This window comes from Pyxicephalus adspersus, chromosome 3 (genome assembly GCF_032062135.1).
Source record: "Pyxicephalus adspersus chromosome 3, UCB_Pads_2.0, whole genome shotgun sequence".
NCBI lineage: Eukaryota > Metazoa > Chordata > Amphibia > Anura > Pyxicephalidae > Pyxicephalus > Pyxicephalus adspersus.
Window position 1 is genome coordinate 20,796,640 of NC_092860.1, and position 20,239 is coordinate 20,816,878.

The 20,239-nt window shown below is 40.8% G+C and overlaps 1 protein-coding gene across 4 annotated transcripts in view; it reads left to right on the forward strand.

Annotated features, from left to right (window-relative positions):
• The window catches only part of SEPTIN9 (septin 9), a 174,287-nt gene that overhangs the window by 126,677 nt on the left and 27,371 nt on the right, over positions 1-20,239 (forward strand). The window contains exon 1 of one of the 4 annotated variants that reach the window (XM_072403814.1): positions 7,395-7,549. The exons of the other annotated variants lie outside the window; for them this stretch is intronic. The gene's annotated coding sequence lies outside the window, so the exon portion shown is untranslated. Of the gene's footprint in view, positions 1-7,394; positions 7,550-20,239 lie in introns of those variants that run through there. 4 annotated transcript variants of the gene reach the window in all.

The window sequence follows — 20,239 nt, forward strand, 5'->3', positions numbered from 1 at the left end:
ACAGCCTAGGCAAAGTCATCGACTGGCCCTCAAAGTCATATTTTTAATAACTAAAGTTAAAGCTTTTGAAAAAAGAAAAACTATCGATACTGCTGCTGTGTGTTGTGACATGTCAGGAATGTAATCATGAGCACTTGTGAAGTTTCTGAAGGATTAGCTTTAAACATGCATGATCTGTTTTCCAATGTTACATAATAATTATGTTTTACTTTTCCTGATCGGGAAGATGATTGCAGTAACATAAAAGCATAGTTTCATTGAGTATCTACATTATAAATATTTGTATTGAATACAGAAGACAAATATAGAAGAACATGCATGTAACATGCAAGGTCAAGGATTGGCACTACAATATACGCTCGTTGAAAAGACACAATATTCCTACATTTATAAAAGCTTGGCTTATAGCTGAGAGAAGAGCCTGCGTTATAAAACATTACTGTTGGTTTTCTTTTATACTCTATTAACAGTTGGCCTCTTAGGTCTTATTGACCACAGAGACAAATATTTGGACTGCCAGTGTAAGCCACTCCAACAGAGCAGAAGAAGGAACAGCCTAGAAGGTCAGATGAGTGAAAAGATTCATGCCATTAGTTCCCCATCCATCTGCACAATAAACATGCAATACAACTTAACTCTGATATCAAGTATTAGATTGACTATAAAGTTATTAGAAGAATAACTAGGTTACGTCAACAGGTTTCATCTTGAGAGGTACTGTAATGTACTAGAGCAGCCTTTCCCAAATGTTTTGCTGCAGAGGAACCCTTAAAATAATACTGAGCTTTTGGGGAAACCGCTAGACCAGTGTTTCTCAACTATAATGCCGAGTATCCCTAGGGTTCCTCCAAAGGCTGCTAGGGGTTCCTTAAGCAATGAACAATTTGTGCCTCTCAAGTCAGTTGTACTCCAATAATCTTTTTGGCTGTCTGTAAGTATGACATTCTGGCCAACAATAAAGGAAGCATTCACCCCACTGATCACCATGCAAAAGTACAATGAGCTGGGCATATCATAAATATTGCCAGGGGTTCCCTGGGACCTATAAGGTAATTCATGGGTTCCCCCATTTTAAAAAAAAATTGGAAAAGGCTGCAGAACCCTGGTGGAGAATGGCTGTTCTGGAGTCCCTGCTGCCATATTTAGAGCCCGATTGTCTTTGAACTTTGAGATGCCTTGAGATGAACGTTATTCAAATAAGAAAAAAAAATACACCTACCTCCCCGCACATACCCACACTTTAGGATCTTTACTTATTTTCTCTATTTTTTTCTCTTGCTTGATACCTGTTGCACACCCAGACAAAGATAGAAATACAGACCATGCACCATGATAATGTCTGTTCTCTGCTAGACAGACATCTGGCCCTCCACGTGACACCCGGTCATTGACCACTTAGGCCCCCCTGGGGTGAGCATATTTAAATATACTGGGATATTGACTGATAGACTTAAATGAGGATGTAAATAAAGACAATGAAGTGTGACTTCTTCACCAATTCTGTATGTAATAACAATCATGAGCTTGGTTGGAGAACACCACTGTCCTGTAATGTTTATGGGCACCATAAAACTGCATTAAACACCTTCAAGCTAGAGAATGCCAGTACCCCTGGGCCTGATTAATTAAAGCTCTGCAAGGCTGGAGAAGATGCACTTTCATCAGTGAAGCTTGGTGATCCAGCAAACCTGAACTGGATTTACTAAAAGTCATTTACTATTTGTTAGCAAATGTTTTCAATCCTGGACCAGATCCATTCAAGGTTTTCTGGATCACCCAGCTTCACTAATGAAAGTGCATCCTTTCCGGCCTTTAAGAGCTTTAAAAAAACAGACCCAGTGATCTGATTCTTTTATACATTTGGTTTGGTGACAAAAAGTTTTACATGACTTTGTATGCTTCTCCTGAGGTTTGATTGGCTTCTTAATGCTGGAATGCATGACTTCCTATCCTTCCTAGGTCCTCCAGTTGTTTCCCAGAAGCAATCAGAAGGAGTTGTGTCATAAGATATAACCGATATCTAAAAGCAGGTGAACAGATGTTTTCTGAGCAGTGTCTGTGCTGCTCATATCATTCATCATCCCTTAGACACAATTCTTCTCTGAATGTGTATTCCTATCCCATTCCATGCATCCCTAGTGTACAGCATTGTTTAAACTGCTATTTATTTTTGGTCACTTACTTCTATACCTTTCTCTTCTGTTCCATTTTTTTAAGGTGATAATGGTAAATGTTTAGAATGTACAATATGTTATGACATCAGAATTTGTTGTTTTGGCTTTTAGCAGGGAGGCAAGAAAGTTCCATATATCATGATGATAAAAGGAAACACTCATCTACTCCAAAACAGTCTTTGGATTAATAGATATTATGTGCGGGGCCATTTCTAGCGATTTAGGTGTCCTAAGAAGGACACCATCTGATACGCCCCCTCCTCCCTCAGCAAGATATCCTTTGCCTACACTTCTGAAGGTATAGTGGGAGACTGATAGGTTCCCAGTGGTGCTTTACTCTGTATCCAAAATTTAGTAGAAAGTTTTTGCTGGAGTGCAAATTCTATGTCTAGACATCTTGTTGGGTGCCATTTATTTTGAATACTAACCCAATGATTTTGTTGCAACACCCTTCGCTGTTTTTTGAGTCAGATACTAGAAGCCTGTTCAAATAAATACAACAAAACACCACTATATGTGATATAACTTACATCTATTTATGCACCCAGGAAACCCAGTTAAGGCTACACAATTTCTATAGTATAAAGAGAACTTGTGGTGTAGAAGCTGGGCCCAAAAAGGAAAGACAGAAATAAAGATCAAACTACTTCTCTCTATTCAACCTAAACTTAGAAACTCTAAGGTCTACCAAGGTAACAATGCAGGTGGAAATGTGAGCACTCATTGCCCAATGCAGAGTGTAGTGTAAAGTGTTATTTACTAGAGCTTAGTGAAACCTTATATATCCTTAAACTGTATGAGTGAAACTAGTGTACATTCATGAAAGTGTCATGTTTATTCCTTTGAGACTATTTAATCATTTAATAGGTTCCTTTTGTATATTGTAGGGTGAGTTTGTCCTACATTTGTCTGTATTTTATACCTTGCCTTGTTTGTGACAACTATTTGCCTGCTCTGGTTACAAATAGGGATGAGCGAGCAAATTTTTTAAATTCGGTCCCGCGGTGAATTGGGCCATTCTCACATACCAAACATGTTGGCGAGAACGGCCTTTGTAAATTGGGCCGTGGAGACCAAGCTGTCAGCTCAGCCCCTCTGATTGCTGTTTAAGTCCTGTACTATGTGTTCCTGGATGGAGTTTCTCTATCCAGGAACACAGTGTGAGTGTCACGGTGGGCTGCTCATGAATGAATGCAGTGTGGGAAAAATCCTCTGATTTTTCCCACGGCCTCATTCATTCATAAACGCAAACCGCATGACTCGGGACTCTGAGAGGAGGAGTATCTCGGCTGCATTTATGAATGGAGCCGTGAGAATCCTCCTCTCAGTGAGAAGTCCCCGGGCACTACAGGTCAGAATGAGGGCTTGTCCTGGGGATCGCTTACTGACCGGAGGATTCCCACGGCTGTATTTATGAATGCAGCCGAGATAATCTTCCTATAGTGATTTCCAATGGCTTTCGCTGAAATTTTGCGAACCCATCGGAACTTCAAGGAACATCCTCGCTCATCCCTAGTTACAAATACCAGATCCTCTTGTACAATGACATCTTGAGTCATTGTACAAGAGTTTAGCTTTAAGGCAGAACAGTCATTCCCTACATGTGTTCTTCATCAATAAGTCTGATCCTACTTTGCCAACCAGAACATGATGATTTTTGCAGAGCCAACTCATCTGGATTTATCTCAAAAGAACAGCTGCAATTGTCCAAGGAAATACAAATATCATATCATCGGTTTTCACTCCAAGATCACTCAGCTGATCAGTTGGCCTGGAGAGGTTGGAGATGTTAGAGGAATCTGTATAAACAATCCACATTTCCCCATAAAAGCGTGAAAGCCAGGAATGGCATTCCATGGACATGCCGAGGGAAGTCTTCCAATCCACTTGATGGTTCTATATCCGTGGGTTGTTTCAAACAGTTTTTGAGAGAGAAAGGGATCTGACAGGGCACAAAACTGATTCAGAGGTTTCCCCCTATGTGAAGCCAATGATGATCTTGCATCAAATAATAATAATAATAATAATAAACCATTTATTGTATCTGCCCCATTCCTTTGTTTAAATAGAAATGTTCGTGTTTATACCCAAGCCTGGGCCAAAGGACATTACGGTGGTCGAATTGTGCACAGTTGACCTCTCTGTGATGCGCATGGCCAGTGCCACAACTCAAATACAGGGCACAAAAAACAAATATATAGGTTCGATGTTGGAAAAAATCTAAACTGAGATTGGAAAATCACTAATCGAAATACCTAGCTAGGCAACCAATTCATACCAACCAGACAGATTTCAGATTTTTGAAATAGCACCAGTAGAGATTAATTCTGATTGGTTGTTTAGGACATTGTAGGTGGGTGGCAGCACCTGTGTTGTGACCCAACTCTTCAGTAACTACCCAAAAACTGAAAAGTGCCAGGTGGTGCACCCGGACAAAGGTCCTGCCCTATTTTTGTTTGTCCCTATTTAATATACAGCGCTGAGTAATATCTTGGTGCTATATAAATCCTGTTTATTAATAATAATAATAATAATAATAATAATACCTAAGATGTGAGTATGATCCCACCAGTGAAGAGTCTTGGAGACCTGTGAAGAACCGCACGTTCCAATTGTCTCTGCACACATTTGTATTGAACGGTCAGCCTTGACGAGTAGTAGATTCTGCTTATACACTTTTATAAAGAGAATGATGGGCCAGAGGTGTCTGCATGAACCAAAATTGTCATTGACATTAGATGACAACGTTCCAATCCAATTATTTTTGGCTGAATTAGCAGTTCATCTAATATCAATGGGGAACGAGTAGGACGCCATGTAACAGGTTGGAAAACCTTGGTAATTCATATTGTTCTCCCTTTTTAAGTGACCCATGGAGGTGCGTCATCCCTGTCCTGCTCAATAAAAAAAAAAGAAGAAGTTGTTCTGTGTAATGTTCATAAATAGGAAATACTCAATGTTTCAGAAGGGTGATCAGATCCTGCAAACATCCAATCACCAATGACCACCATTGACTTCTACAGCCATATAAGGTGCCCACGGACTAAAAGTTGCCCTCTACTGCCATATCTACTAAAAGCTTTATGGATGACATACTTTGTTTCAAGTGGAACTTTTAGATTTCCCTGGAGCTGGAAATAATTAGAACCTCCTTTAGCTTTTATTGCTGTCTCTTTTCTCATTTAGTAGATTTCTTCGACTTCCTTTGTGGTCACCAAACCAATAAGGGTGAAACAATTTCTTTCCATACATAAAAGGAAATTCTGAAAGCTAACACACCAGGTTGCATAAACCTATTTTCCAAAAAGTGGCAATTATTGTAAGCCTTTCTGGGCAGGGTCCTCTTCTCCTGTGTCACTGTCTGTATTAGTCTGTCATTTGCAACCCTGATTTAATGTACAGCGCTGCGTAATATGTTGGCGCTATATAAATCCTGTTTAATAATAATAATTTTTCCCTGTTTAAAAGAATCAAAATAATACAGTCATTTGGCTAATCTCTATATCCCTTTCTTTGTGTTGAAGCCAATAGACTACAAATAAAGTGTACCTAATAGGTCAAAATTCTGTGGAACCCCAGGAACCCTCCAGTGTTTGTTAGGGGTTCTTGAGCTTTGGGAGATTGTCCTCCCATCTAAAAAGCACCTTAATTTCCAGGTTTAATGCCAGTCATAGAGCTATTAGGATCACAAAAGTGATCTATTCGGCTTTCTAGATGGGTGGCATTTGACCACGTAAATGTACCATTTGATGACGGTAAAGGGCATTCATCCCTGAAAATAAGGAGGACATCCCATCATAACTCATTGACTTCAGCTTATTAGGGGTTCCTGGGGACCTGAAATTTATTTCAAGGATCCCTATCGGATAAAAAGTTTGAGAAACATTGGGTTAGAGTTTGGATGAAAGGTTCAGTGCCATAATACACTTTTAATATTGGAATATTATTTTTTATGTTTACACTGAAGTCCTTCTGAATGAGGGACATTTGGGACCCATGTGAGCTTTGCCAACAATAAACCTAGGACACCGAACCCAGAAGAACCTAGGTAGTGGTGATGGAACTTGAGAACTTCACTGGAGCATAGATAAGTATGATTCTCCTTCAACCATATACCAAATGGTCGCAGTAATCCTCACCGCCGCTTTTCACCTGGACCCCTTAGGCTGGATTCCCACCTACACACTAGTAGTTGCTCACATTAAGGTCCATTTATAAAGCAGTGAATCTGATATTGACTGGTGAAGAATCCCCCATGTGTTCCAATGGCAGTAATTTATTCTCCGCCAGAGAATATTTTGGTGAATGTCAGATTCCTTGCTTTATAAATACACTGCATTATATTTTTTACAATCAGGCATCACAGTGGCTTAGTGGTTAGAACTCTGGCCTTTGCAGCGCTAGGTCCCAGGTTCATTACTCAGCCAGGACACTATCTGCATGGAGTTGCGTTGAAGAATGCAAAAAATAAATAAATAGAAATCTCATAGGGCTTTCCAGATCCATGTGTTTCAATGGCGATAATTGGTTCCCACCAGGGAATGTTTGAGGGAATGTCAGATTTTTACAGTCAGTGGTGTCTATAATAACTTTCTGTAGATGAAAATGAATCGCAATCATTTTTTGCAATTGTTCTTCGAACGGCGATAGATAATTGATTGGCTGTATTGATTGGTTTATTAGAGTATAGAAATCAGAACCCAATCTCATCCACTAATTGTAATAATGTAATGATAATGATATAATAATAATACAATAATATTGATGATATAATAATAATATAATAATAATGAAGATGATGTAATAATAATGATGATATAATAATAAAACAATAATAGTGATGATGATATAAAAATATTGATGATATAATAATAATATAATAATATTGATGATGATGATGATATAATAATAATAATGAAGAAGATATAATAATATAATAATAATGATGATGATATAATATTTATAAAATAATAATATTGATATGATGGGGGGAGGATGGCATTGTGCCTTTGTGTGTCTTCCAGCAAGGATGTGCAGGGGAAGCTCTGATCTGGTGTCATTTATTGAATTGTCTGCAAGCCATCAGGATTACAGAGACATCTGCACACATTTCCTGCCCTCTGCTCTCTCAATGTTTTTTCACTGATCACACGCATATCGTACGATGCCGGATATCGCCCGGTAACCCCCAGCGACTGGCCGCCTGGAGGCCACCAGGGCTCTTTAACCCTTTGCCTGATGTAGCCACACCCCTTTGTACCATGTGACAGGGGGCGTGGCTGGTCTGCTCTCCTCAGGCTCCCAGCCGTAGCTCGTACATTGCGCGCCGCATAGAGAGCCGCACCGAGCCCGGGGACCGGAGGTGTCATCTGGAGGTAAGTGCGGGGCACCGGGAGAGGAGAGGCCGCTGTGTATTTACAAATGCTGCATGGCTGGCGTAGCGACGTCACCATATAGGGGGGATAATAAAACCAATTACCGGAGACAGGACCCAGAGGGCAGGAAAGGGTTAATCAGCGCCCGGTGCTCGCTATGTGATCTTTAACCCGTGCAGTGCCTTGGCATCCCTTATACTGCAGCTGTCATTGTGATACGGCCATGTTGCATGAGCATAGAGATCACAGCCTGGGGCCCTTATTGTGGGGCCCTCTGGGGTCCCTGCACACAGCGGCTGTCATTTCTGGGCATTGATGTGGAAGCTTTGATTTGTATGGGCTGTGATCTCCAGCAGTCTCTTGTAATGTGTCTGCAGTCTGTGACTGTCTCATGAAGCATCAATGACTGCTGGAGAATGCCTGCTCCCTATATATATAGATGTGTGGCCCCTTGGTGTTGTAAGGGGCCACGCTTTAGCCCCTGTCCTAAATCTTTGCCCAATGTGGATGAGCCCTGGCCTGGTATCTTTTGAGTTGTCCCCAGGTGCCATTGCAGGCATTGTAATGGCAGTGATTGCTATCAGTTTAGTGTAACCTGAGGTTTTAATGGCCCTGGTGGCGTGCCCACTGTCTCTGGTCTCCTGTTGGTGTGCCCGCTGTCTCTGGTTCCCTGGTGGCATGCCCGCTGCCTCTGGTTGTCCCTGGTGGCATGCCCGCTACCTCTGGTTATCCCTGCAGGCATGCCCGCTGCCTCTGGCCAAATCTTGTATAATGTCTGCTGTCTCTAGCCATCCCTTGTGGCATTCCTGTGTTCATCTCTTGTATCATGCCCACACTCCACGACCTGTAATCTTTTCCCTAACTTTTCATATACTAAACATTATTTGTGACCCCCCTTGGTGAAGTCCGGCTCTGCAGTTGATGCCCCCTGTACCCGATAAGTAACCCAATGCAGCTGTAGAGTGAAATTCATCGGGCTGCAGCTGCTACCTCCAAGCAATACAAATGCAGGGCCTACTGCAGGAACACTTGTGCCTCTGAGCCCTAGGAAATTGTTATCGTTACTTTTTGGATGCCAGTCAGCCATCAGCTGGGTAAAATGTTTACTGTGGCACATTTTCACGCTTAAAGAAATATCTTCCAACTTCCTTCTAACCAGTTTCCCCTCCGGTGTTGCCGGTGCAATGGCTGCGAGTGTCTTTGGATTGCAGAATAGAAATGCAGGAAAATGTCATACCTGCAGAATATTTATCTTCATGTAGATAATGACAGCTTATCATAGCTTGCTGGAAATTCCAATCATAAGATTTATAAACAATACATAGAAATCTAATACTTTCATTTGTCCCAGACGATGAGGCCGGGTACATCACTGGATCACATTTTATTATTAGTCTGCAGTGGTGGAAGATGAGACATTGGGTATGAGCCAGGATTCCGGAGATGATGCAAGCAATGGCTTATTGTATTATCAAAGCATAACCTAATCATATCGATTGATCGATCATTTCCTCCATCTGTATTGTACTCACCTGGCCCTTTCTATACCTTCATCCACATAATGATATTAATAGATTCTAGTACAGAAATGCAATACTAGCTTGTGATCAGATCTTCTTTTTTTATATTCAAAACGTTCAGTAATAAATAAAAAAAGACTCGCCTTTGAATATAGATCGGTGAATGTCTCATTAAAGACAAATACGTAACGCCTCCTCCCTGTCCCTATACATCCTGCCGTGTTGGGTATGGAAGCCGGATCCTGCTGCTAATATGAAATAAATGTCATTTATACCTCCAAGCATCCTTCAGGCCAATTAGCTCTCATTGCACAGAACCATGGATCTGGTTAGGAGGAAGCTTTACATTCTATCTGTGCCATGTACAATGGTGAGGGTGTATGCAGCACGTAAGATCTCTCATGGTTTCCTGTTCTGTAAATGAAGACAGCAAACCTTCCATACCTTCCCCCCCTCTCATCGTCCTCCCCCATGTTTAGTCTCTGTAATCTGCACATCCTTCTCCAGATACATTCGCCATCCTATAGCCGCTTTCAAGTCTTCATCTGGACTGCAGAAAGGCCAACAGTCACTGGCGTGTTTATAGAAGAGCATACAATGTATATATATTGAATTTCTACAGCAAAAATCATAGCTTATCTTTGTTTTTCGGTGTGTTTTATAATAAACGTTCTCATGGCTTTTAGATTAGCTGGGAACCTTTGTTTATTGGCCATAAGGAAGCAGTAATATTGATTGAAAACATCTTCAAGGGCACAGAGAGGAAGCTTTGGGATTCAGATAGAAGAATCTCTTCTTTGTATAGAACACTTCTCTCTCTTATATATAACACATACATATTTACGTGTAATATAGTAATAATAAAGGTCAAATCTAATAATTGTAAATAAACATGATCAATGGGCACATTTTTTTTTTTTGCAGTTATTATTATCCAGTATTTTTATAGCGCCAACATATTACGCAGTGCTGTACAAAGTCCAGTGCTTAACCCAGAAATTGTTTTAAGCCGGGTGGGAAGAAATTGTAAGTGGGTGGCAGCCCCTGTATTGTGACCAAACTCTTAAGTAACCACCCAAAAACAGCCGGGCAAGTGCTGAAAAGTGCTGGGTGGTGCGCCCAGCTAAAAGGGCCTGGGGAGAACCTGAAGTCCATAGTCATGTCACTGGCTGTCCCTCAAAGGAGCTCACAATCTAATGTCCCTACCTCAGTCATATGTCATTAATGTAGTCTAAGTTCAATTTTAGGGGCAAGCCAAATAACCTAACTGCATGTTTTTGGGATATGGAAGGAAACTGGAGTACCTGAGAAAACTCATGCAGACAAGGGGAGAACCTGCAAACCCCATGCAGTTAGTGTCCTGGCCGATATTGGAACCTGGGACCCAGCTCTGCAAAGGTCAGAGTGCTAACCACTGAGCCGCTATGCTATATTAGTAATTGACAGTAAGAGATTTCCTAACTACAATGGAGCAAGGACTGGAGGTAAATATATAGAAGTGAATATAGAATTGTATATAAAATATGTTTATATATAGAAGTGAATATAGAATATGTATATATAGAAGTGAATGGAGAGTAATTCACAAATGGCTACGGTCACCATTGTGAATAATTTGTAAAACTCAGTAAGAAGTCACTAAAAAATGGTTCCATAAAGCAGTGTTGAACCCAGAATTGTACAGCCCCTGTATTGTGACCCATCTCTCCAGTGCCGGGTGGTCCGCCCAGCTAAAAGGTGAACACTGATGAAGAATCAGCAAGAATTTCCTATAAATGAATCTCTAGGAGGAAGAATAAAAAAAAAAAAAAGATTGCTGCAGATAAATTGCCTGCACGGTATACCCCCCAAGGTCCATTTACATGTTTGTTTTTACAGCACATGTTTAGCATTTGGTACCATTAATCATTCAACGTTTACAAGTGAAAAGTTGCAGAACGTTTTTAGGATTCTGGCGCTGTTTTAGGTGCAGAATCAAAAGGCTTGAACCAATAAGTGTAAATGGCGTCACATGGACATGGATTATATTGACTACACTGGTGGTGATGCATGCATGTAGACAAGGTTCTTTATGACAGCATCGTCAGTAGGTCTTTCAATAGGTTTACCTAATTGCTACCCAAATATAAGAACACCTTTAAAAATTGCATTCCCTGCTCCTAATTGGCTCACTGTTTTTAATATTAAATAGGATTTATATAGCACCAACATATTACACAGCGCTGTACATTAAATAGGGGTTGCAAATGACAGACAGATACAGACAGTGACACAGAAGGAGGAGAGGAACTTACAATCTAGGAGGTGAGGGAAGTAACACACAATACGAGGGTTTGTTTTTAGCCTTTTATCTTTGGTCAAATACGGCCTTAGGGTTTGCACAGTAGAGAAGACCAATGCATGTTTCCTCTTTATATAACATGGAACTTCCCATGGAACCTCTGCACCATTTAGAAGTTAGGCCTGTGGCTACTCCATATCTACAGAATAGAAGCAGCAAATGATCTGCAGTAATGTTCTCCAAGCTGCTTTCCATTGGTTTGTAGAACTGTTTGGGTTAAACATGGACTGCAAAGAACAGTCCTTATTGCCTTTAGCATTACGATTTGCCTCCTATTTTTCTATTCAGAGACAACTCACAACCTTTTTCAGAAGCTTTCATATCAGAAGTCCCCAGTGTCCTGCCAGCTGCTATCAGAGCCATCTCTGCATTCTCTGCCAATCACATGATGGTAATTCTATTTATCTGACACCTGGAGCTCCTCTAGAGATTCGTCATTTTAGTATAATGACTAATAAGAACTCCTAATATGCTGAGAAGCTTTCCTGTACCTTAAAGAGAACCTGTCATGATGAAAACGTGAAAGGTCTCATTGCTGACTGTAGATTCAGTGATAAGTAACTAAGCAGAGCCATACAGAAGGGTTTGTCTGACATGGAACTGGCAATGTATACCAGTGATGGCACACAAATATAAGTCTTTAGGGGTTTACTTTTCACCAAAAATACTCAATACGTTTAAGCAGGGACAAAGTTCAGGTTTGATCTGAAGTTGGGTTCATTGTGAACTTCCACCAAGGCTATTCCTGCAAACTATGCCAAATTTAGAGTGTTTGGCAATATCATATTTGAGCCAATTATTAGGGTACATAATGGGCAGTCTTCTCATTTGATGGCGGTGCAGTTCATGATCTGAATGTAAACCTTAAAGAACGTTCTTCGTAGCTGGAGATAATTGACCCTTTTTGGGAAATACTTTCACTTCTTTTCAATGGCAACGTCTTTTTTGATATTCTGATTGTTACCATTATTGTAATTAGCAGGGGTACCAGCCAAGTGTTTTGATGCCCCCTCTTTCCTTTGTATTTTGTGATTGGCTCAGGAGAGAGGGGCCATGAAAACATCCCTGGTGCCATAGTAAATAAAAACCTCAGCCGGCTTATATGTTAATAATAAATCTTTTGATTGTGAGGAACTAATCAGCAACCCACACATCCTTAAAGCAGAACTAAAGTTCTACTTTTAAGTTTGTATGACCAGGCAGGTGATTATTATAGAAAGGTACAGATAAGCATGTCCCTTCTGCAATAATGTGTTTTACCTGTCCGGAGTCCTGGCATCAGAGCTGCGCATGCTCCTAGCTTCCCGTGCACATGCCAGGATGAATGAAGTCTCGCGTGCCTGCGCAGTAGTTACGTCATCCCGGCACAGCCAATCAAGATGGCTCAAAATCATCATCTTTGGTGCAATTTCCAAAACAATTATTCTTGATGAATGTATACCTATGCAATAGCCTCTACAACACATGTAAAGTGCGGGTCTGTGAACCATCCATTCAGCAATAAAAAAAAGTTTTAAACCTAATGGACTCCTCAGTATATTCAGAACTTTTGTTAGCCAAGTGTATCTGGAATATTTTTTTCCCCCCTTCATGTCTGGTATGTGCTAGTATATACACATACAAATAGCACCGATACCTCGCCACACATGTTTGCATTTAAATCCATAAAATTTCACAGGCCTGTATAAGGAAGTGATAAACCACCCCTAGTGTGTGTGTCCCTTCTCCACCCTCCCGCTCTCCCCCTCTGGGACCTTTATATTCTTTTTCTCTAGGGCTCGGCCTCCCCTTCCCTTCCTCCCCTGCACAGCCCCACATCCTCTCCTGGACCAGCTGGCCGATGATAGAGAAAGGTCACCATTGTTGGTCTTAACAGGGTGCTACTCCGAGCCTAGCACTTAGGTGGCTGCGACAGGAAGAATAAATTAATTAGGACCCTAATAAAGGGCAATCTGCCCACTGCGTAATAGTACGCTTTGTATTAACATTTAATGTACTAAAAAAAGCTTTGCCTATCTTGTAGTTATATAGTTTACAAACTATCTGTTATTTTAGCATCCTTTCATTTGGTTCCTGGATTGCTATTTATTTGGATGTGGTTACCTTTCTTAAAGCGTACCTAAACTCAGACAACCCTTTTATTTAAAGTAAAAAAAAAAAAAGGGTGCAGCACCGCCCCTTTAACCCCCCTAGCATTCTAATTCTGTCCAAATTTCCATCCAAAAACCTTTACATTTCTTTTGCATGGAAATTTATTTTACGTTGTAAGCTATAATTCTTGGGCACAACTCGCCAAAATATGTCCAATATTTAATTAAGTGTAATAAATTTAATAAACTTTAAATAAAAAAACACAAAAATAAAAAAGTAGTGAAAGATGTAATATAGCTATACAGTAGCATATATTATATGAAGATTTCTTTGTATTGGACTCAAAACAGCTATTTTGTATTGAATCTAATACAAAATTATTTGATTTTCCTGCCGATCCTCCTGCCCACACTGACGCATAAACCGACGTCACCAGGAAACCCCAGAGATCGTCTCTGAACTTCGCCGCTGGAGATTGAAGGAGCAGGACGTGTCCCCAGGACCTGCGGGGACAAGCAGGACGCTGGCCGAACTAGGTAAGTGGGGTTTTTTTACGTTTAAAGCGACCCTGATTGTGACTAGGGATTACCGCTTTTTGCATGGAAAATCCACCCCCACTCACACTCTGGATCACCGCTAGGGGGGTTAATTGATGTTGAATAAATGGGAGCTCAGAGCCTCCCAGGATACTTACGTAACGCATCCCGGGAGGCCTTGTCTGCTCCTTCTGCGCAGAAGGAGCCCTTTCATCAATAGAAAAAAATTTGCCGATCTCATGCATGCGCAATCTACATCTCCCAATCTCACGCACAGTGCAAGTGCAAGGAAGAAGAACCCAGAATAAGAGATGAGACAATGTTGGCGCCCGGCATTCCCTCTGCACTGGGCCAAAGACGGATACCGGGATGACGCTGGACCTGATGAAAGAAACCTCCCGATGGATAGACTGATCTGCAGGAAGGTAAATGTGATTTTATTGTTTTGGGTTTAATTCCACTTTAAGGTCCATAGACCGTTTGGATTTTCATTGCCAAAAGTGATCATGAAAATCTAATATGTGTGCAGGTGTTCCCTGATGGCATGGAGCCCTGTTGCAGTATTCTCCCCAGAATTTTTTTCAAGCTGAGTGGAAAGAAATTACAGGCAGCCCCTGTATTGTGACCCAACTCTTCAGTAACCACCCAAAAACAGCCGGGTGGTTACTGAAAAGTGCTGGGTGGTGCACCCGGCTATCAGGGCTGGGGAGAACACTGCTGACCGACCCATGTTGCTGTTATTTTTATTACTTCTACTCTATTTCTACCCCTTTGTAGAACAGCCATGCTGAACGGTCTGACTCGTGCAAAACCCTTCCACCTGAAATGATCCTAAACAAATGTTTTGGGTGGCAAAAGTTGAAAATGTGATGATGTATAAATTGTGTATATAAAATGATCCACATTTTAAAGAACATTACAGTGAGCAGAAAATCTCCCTTTATGCTGCAAAAATGAATCTGCATTGCCTACAGGCCACTGGGTGTCATGTAACAGTACATCTAGGATTTATCATTTCAATGTTATCAGATCCTATCTTTATACTGCTGACTTCATCTCTGGTTTTTTTGCATGCTTTCTATGTGTGGTCACAACTTGTATAAGCAGATATTCAATCATACGGGTCGGCTCAGCAAAAATTGGCCAGTAAAGCATTATAAACTTAAAGCATTTCTAAATCCAATACCAAATAAGTTTGTATAGTGAAACTTGCCAGTTCTGACATCCACCATGTAATGGAGATAAAAAAGGTGAACCTGCACAATGTCCATCCTCTGACTATGGCTCCCTCCATAAATAAAGGATAAATGAGCCTGGACATGAAGAGGGCCTGGGTGATCCAGCAAACTTGGAATGGATTTTGTAAAATCATTTTCATATTATTTGGCAATTGTTTTCAATCCTTAACCAAATCCAATCCAGTTTTGTTGGATCACCCATGATCTCTTCTCCAGTCTTAGAGCGTTATTAAATCAGGCCCTTCCTGTGGCCAGCCAGAGTGTGCTGCCTGACCCCAATGCACAGCACTATGCGCCCATGATTTTGTGGCTGCAGAGCTGTGAACTCTTGACGGGTTCTACTTTCTGTGTCCTAGCTTGGTATATTCACCCTCACAGTCTGGGAACCATATTCATGGAACTTGAGACAAATCCAAATTTTTACTGGGCAGTGAATCTTGAAAATAGGAAATATGGATGTAGAGTAATAATCCAGCAGAATTCTGTAACAGCAAGCGGTGGTGTTCGGTTAAGAGAACCTGTCACTTTGATGATTCTAGAAAAAGTTGGATGTTCTGTAAAAATAAAATAAACAACCTCCACCCCCTTTACTCCCCTTTTTGCTCCCTTGCTTTGCTTGAAGGTCCCTGCAGTAAAGTGAACCTGTTGCTTTGCCCAGTATTGTCAAAGCAGCGATCCCTCCTGAACTGCATGAGCGGTTCACTTGTTTTCCTGAAGTTTCTTTTTAACATACTTACAGCTAACTGTGCACGGTAAGGTGTTGTGTAAATGTTTTCGCTTTAATAAATGTGCATAATCATTTATCTGCTTTTCCACATGGCAGGAGAAATGACAATGGGATGAGGAGACAGGAGTTTGGCAGGAACTGAATGTCGCTGCAGCGTCTCTGCCCTTCACACTGTGACAGTATTGTAAGCGAGCGGTTATACAGTGGGATTAGGAAAGTGTCCAGAAATAAGAGGAGCTCAATCTGCCTAATGCTATGCTGACGGTCGGTCTTGGATGAGCCGCAGCTCCCATGCTTTGTGGGGTGGGAAAAGCCTTTAAAGTCAAATCAGGCCTTGCACATATAAATGATCATTTATGAAAGACACTTTGGGGTCATGCATGAAAGCAAAGGCTGTGTAGTTGGTTTGGCCCAGCTGTGTATTAATAAATACAAAGTCCTGTCTGCCATGGCTAGCTTCAGTCCCATGATAAACATCAAGAACGGCGCAGATCATTCTGACCCCTGTTCTACATTTTAGACATGGGAAATGAAAAAACCTATTACTGGATAACGACCTTGAAAAACCTCAGACTTAATGCTGCTCCTGCGCTGTCTTTGGAATCTTAAAGGCCAAGTCCAGCTAATACTTTCTTAGGATAGGTCTGAGAGGCTGCAACCAGCAGGGGTGGCCAACTTTTTTTCATTGAGGGTTCTTCCATCCAGAAGTAGTAACATGGGCACCTTAAAGCAGGTGTACCCCATTCTAAATGATGATTGGGACCCATGAGAATAAGAACCTCTTTACAAGACTTGTTACACTATGGCTGGCTGTTCTTTATATAGAACATCCTAAGGGACACCTTAAACCAGGGTTCCTCCAGAAGTTGCTAGGGGTTCCTAGAGCAATGAGCAGTTTGTGACTATCAGGTCAGTTTTACTGATACCAAATATGTTTTTGGCTATCTGTAGGAGTGTCAGCCTTCCCACTGGCCAGCAGTGTAAGAGGCATTCTTCCTACTGACCACTGCACTAATATACTATGAACTGGGAATATAGTCATTATAAAAGGGGTTACCTGAAGACACTAAAAGTTATTGCAGGGGTTTCCCATGTTAAAAAGGTAGAGAAACAATGCCTTAGGGGTTACTGTTGAAGAAGACAAACTAATAGCAGAAGCGATTTTATACTTTAAAGGAGTTATGGCAATATCTTTTATTTCACAGGCAGGTGTAATACATTTGCTATCTGGGACTCAAGAAGACTTTGATAGGTACATCAATTTGACAATGCCAGTGCTACATTGCAATGAGGACAGTGACCATTGTTGTCTACCTAAAAAAAAGTATGATTGGCACAATAGAGTCTGGTAGGATTGACATTTATTTTTTAGCACTTAAAAGGAAAATATGCTGTGAGAGTTTACATTTTTACAATGTATTGGTTTGTGGTTATTCTCTTACATAGCAGAGTGCATTGTCAGCCATAGAATGGGGCAGTGTAATGGGTCCTGCACGGGCCACCACTCCTCCTCCTCTTCATCGCTGACAGATAGCATGTGCTGGCTCCCCACTATCTGCTTTTTCTTTAGAGGCTCAATATAAACAGGAAGCTTTTAACATCTCATCTATTTGTCAGGGTGACAAGACCTGCAAAGAACAGAGAGATGGTAAAGCGCTATTCATACAGCTCATTGAGCCAGTAATGGTACTGCAGATGTTTTAACTTTGTATAAATATATACGTGAGAAGGATTATATTTTTTCTCAATGGTTTGGGGGCAGAAATGTCACATCTGGTAATGTGATGTTTTGCAATATTTGTAATTTTGGACTATGAAGACCTCCCACACGTCTCACAATTTATTGGGGTACCTAGAAAATAGTTTTTTTGGTTTAACAAAATACCTGTGGATGTGCCTGAAACCCAACAGGGTTGACAACACAGTGCCTTTGGTGTGCAATTGACATCTATAAAAAATCAAATGTATTGATTTTTAGATGACCTGGCTTGTCAAATGTCAAATTCAAATTCTGGTGATGCAAGTGATCTACAGCAACAATCTGTTATGTGATTACTTTGAAAAGCCAAAAACTTTAAAAGTAAAAGTTTCCATTTACACTGCTCTAGTTTTGGTATCATTTATTCGTGTGTTGCATTTCCATTCTTTCCCAGTGGCACACCAAGGCACTATCCAAATGCACCACAAATGTGATGCATATATGTTGCATTGTTTCACAATGCACAGGAACTTACTACCTAAGTATGGCGCATGTCTAATTTGGGGTGTTTTGGCTTCTTTCCCAGCCAGTTGAATGTAATAGACTGCAGTGTTCTCCCCAGCCCCTTTTAGCCGGGAGCACCACCCAGCTCTTTTCAGTAACCCGGCTGTTTTTGACTGGTTACAGAAAAGTTGGTCACACTACAGGGGCTGCCAACCAGCTACAGCTTCTTCCCACAAAATACTGGACTGCACTAATGCAAAGTATATTAGCGTATGAGCTAATGTATGTTAACACAACAAGACAAACCTGTGTTTAAAGGAAGATATGTTGATACCAAACTAATCTTATTAAAATTAAAGAATTGAAGACTTGGACTTTTGATCATCAAATGACCCCGTTTTTGTCTCCATTTCTTTCTTGCAGCACATTTCTTTGTTGCAGCACATAGGTAAAGGTCAGCTCCCGTTGTTTCTGGCTTTTCTTCCTATGTCTGCTGCAATTTTACACCGTTGACCTTAAGAAAGCAGCACAAGTTTGGTAATACTTAGGAATCTATCAGAACCTAGTTTAGTGACTCAAGTTTGAGTCAGACTTTTATTAGTTCCTATAAGCTCTACACTTTGAATTAGTGTAATGGAGGGGGTGGCAAAAACATTCGATAGCTGTCATGCACAACAAACAAAACTTTTTTTTTTTGCCAGCTTGCTCTGTCCTGCAGCAAAATGTGGCCATGTTTTTTTCCTGGTTACAGTACAGTCCATTCCATTGTTCCCCATTTCTTGGTTTTGGCTATTTCATACTCTGTAATTTAGACAAAGAAAGTTAGGCTATAGAGCAACCAGAGAGAGACCGATTGCCTTTTTTCTTTTGGGATAATTCCTAGGTTTTTCACTTAGTGCTTGCCTGTAACCGAAATGGCAACATAGTTGCTAGAAGACTAGCCACAGATTTTAGGACCTGTTTGTTATAGGGAAAAGTTGGATCGTCCCTGCTGGGAAAATTCACTCCATTATTGCTCTTCCTGACCATTGGCACCGAGACAGAAAATCCAAAAATGCCTCTAAGACAAGAGGTGAGGGGAGACCTCCCATATGGGGATTCACTTCCCAAGTGGTTTCTTCTCATTTCCTGTTGCAATTCTAGGAAGGGAAGCAAAAACTACCTAGCAGGATACAGACGGGGGAAACAATCTAATCCTAAGCAAGTTTTGGCTTTTAATAAACAGTACTGGTCTGATGACTAAGGGTCTTCCCTGAGGCATAATGTCCTGCTGACCAACATACAATATCAACTGCAGCCATACATTTTTTTTTTATTTGGTAAAGTGTAAATTGGAATCTGCTGGGAGATTTTCATCCAGCTGATCCATATTTATTCTGATGGAGGTATCCTTGGATGATTTTTTTACACCCGGAAATGCTGAATTCTGCTCCAAACTATGTTGGTGATAAATAAAGGATGCAAAGGATGGAATGTTTTATGGGTGCCCAGGTGACTAATAATGTCTTGGGGCGTCCATGTTTTACAGGCGCGTCAATGAGTTGGTTAAGGAATGTTCACTACGAGTTTAGGCAGATTTTGAGGGAACCCTGGCAGCCGTTGCTTGTTGCTGTGAGGATCTGAATCATCCCCATTAAACACAACAGGAAACACAATACTGTTAGAAGTCTAGTTCTAATTATTTACAAGGAAAATAGGGGGAGCCTATAGTTGATTTATTATTGCTTTGTGTTAACAACTAGCTAATAAATTCACTGCTCATTTGTACTTCCACCAAAGGTCCTAAAAGCTTTGGGAAGAATTGCCTTGGAGGGAAAAAGGAAAAATCAAGAATTCATATTTGGAGTTCTTTACATGTTTTGTTCAATGTATTTCATTTTTGTGTTGTTACTTTTTCGTCACTGTTTTTTCTGTAAATCACTTCTCGTGACAGTAAATTCCAACTCCCTGACCCTCCTTCCCCTTATAAACAGCATTGCAGGATGCATGGTCACTGTGTCCCCAGTGTCTGTGTATTCTATTGTCCACTATATG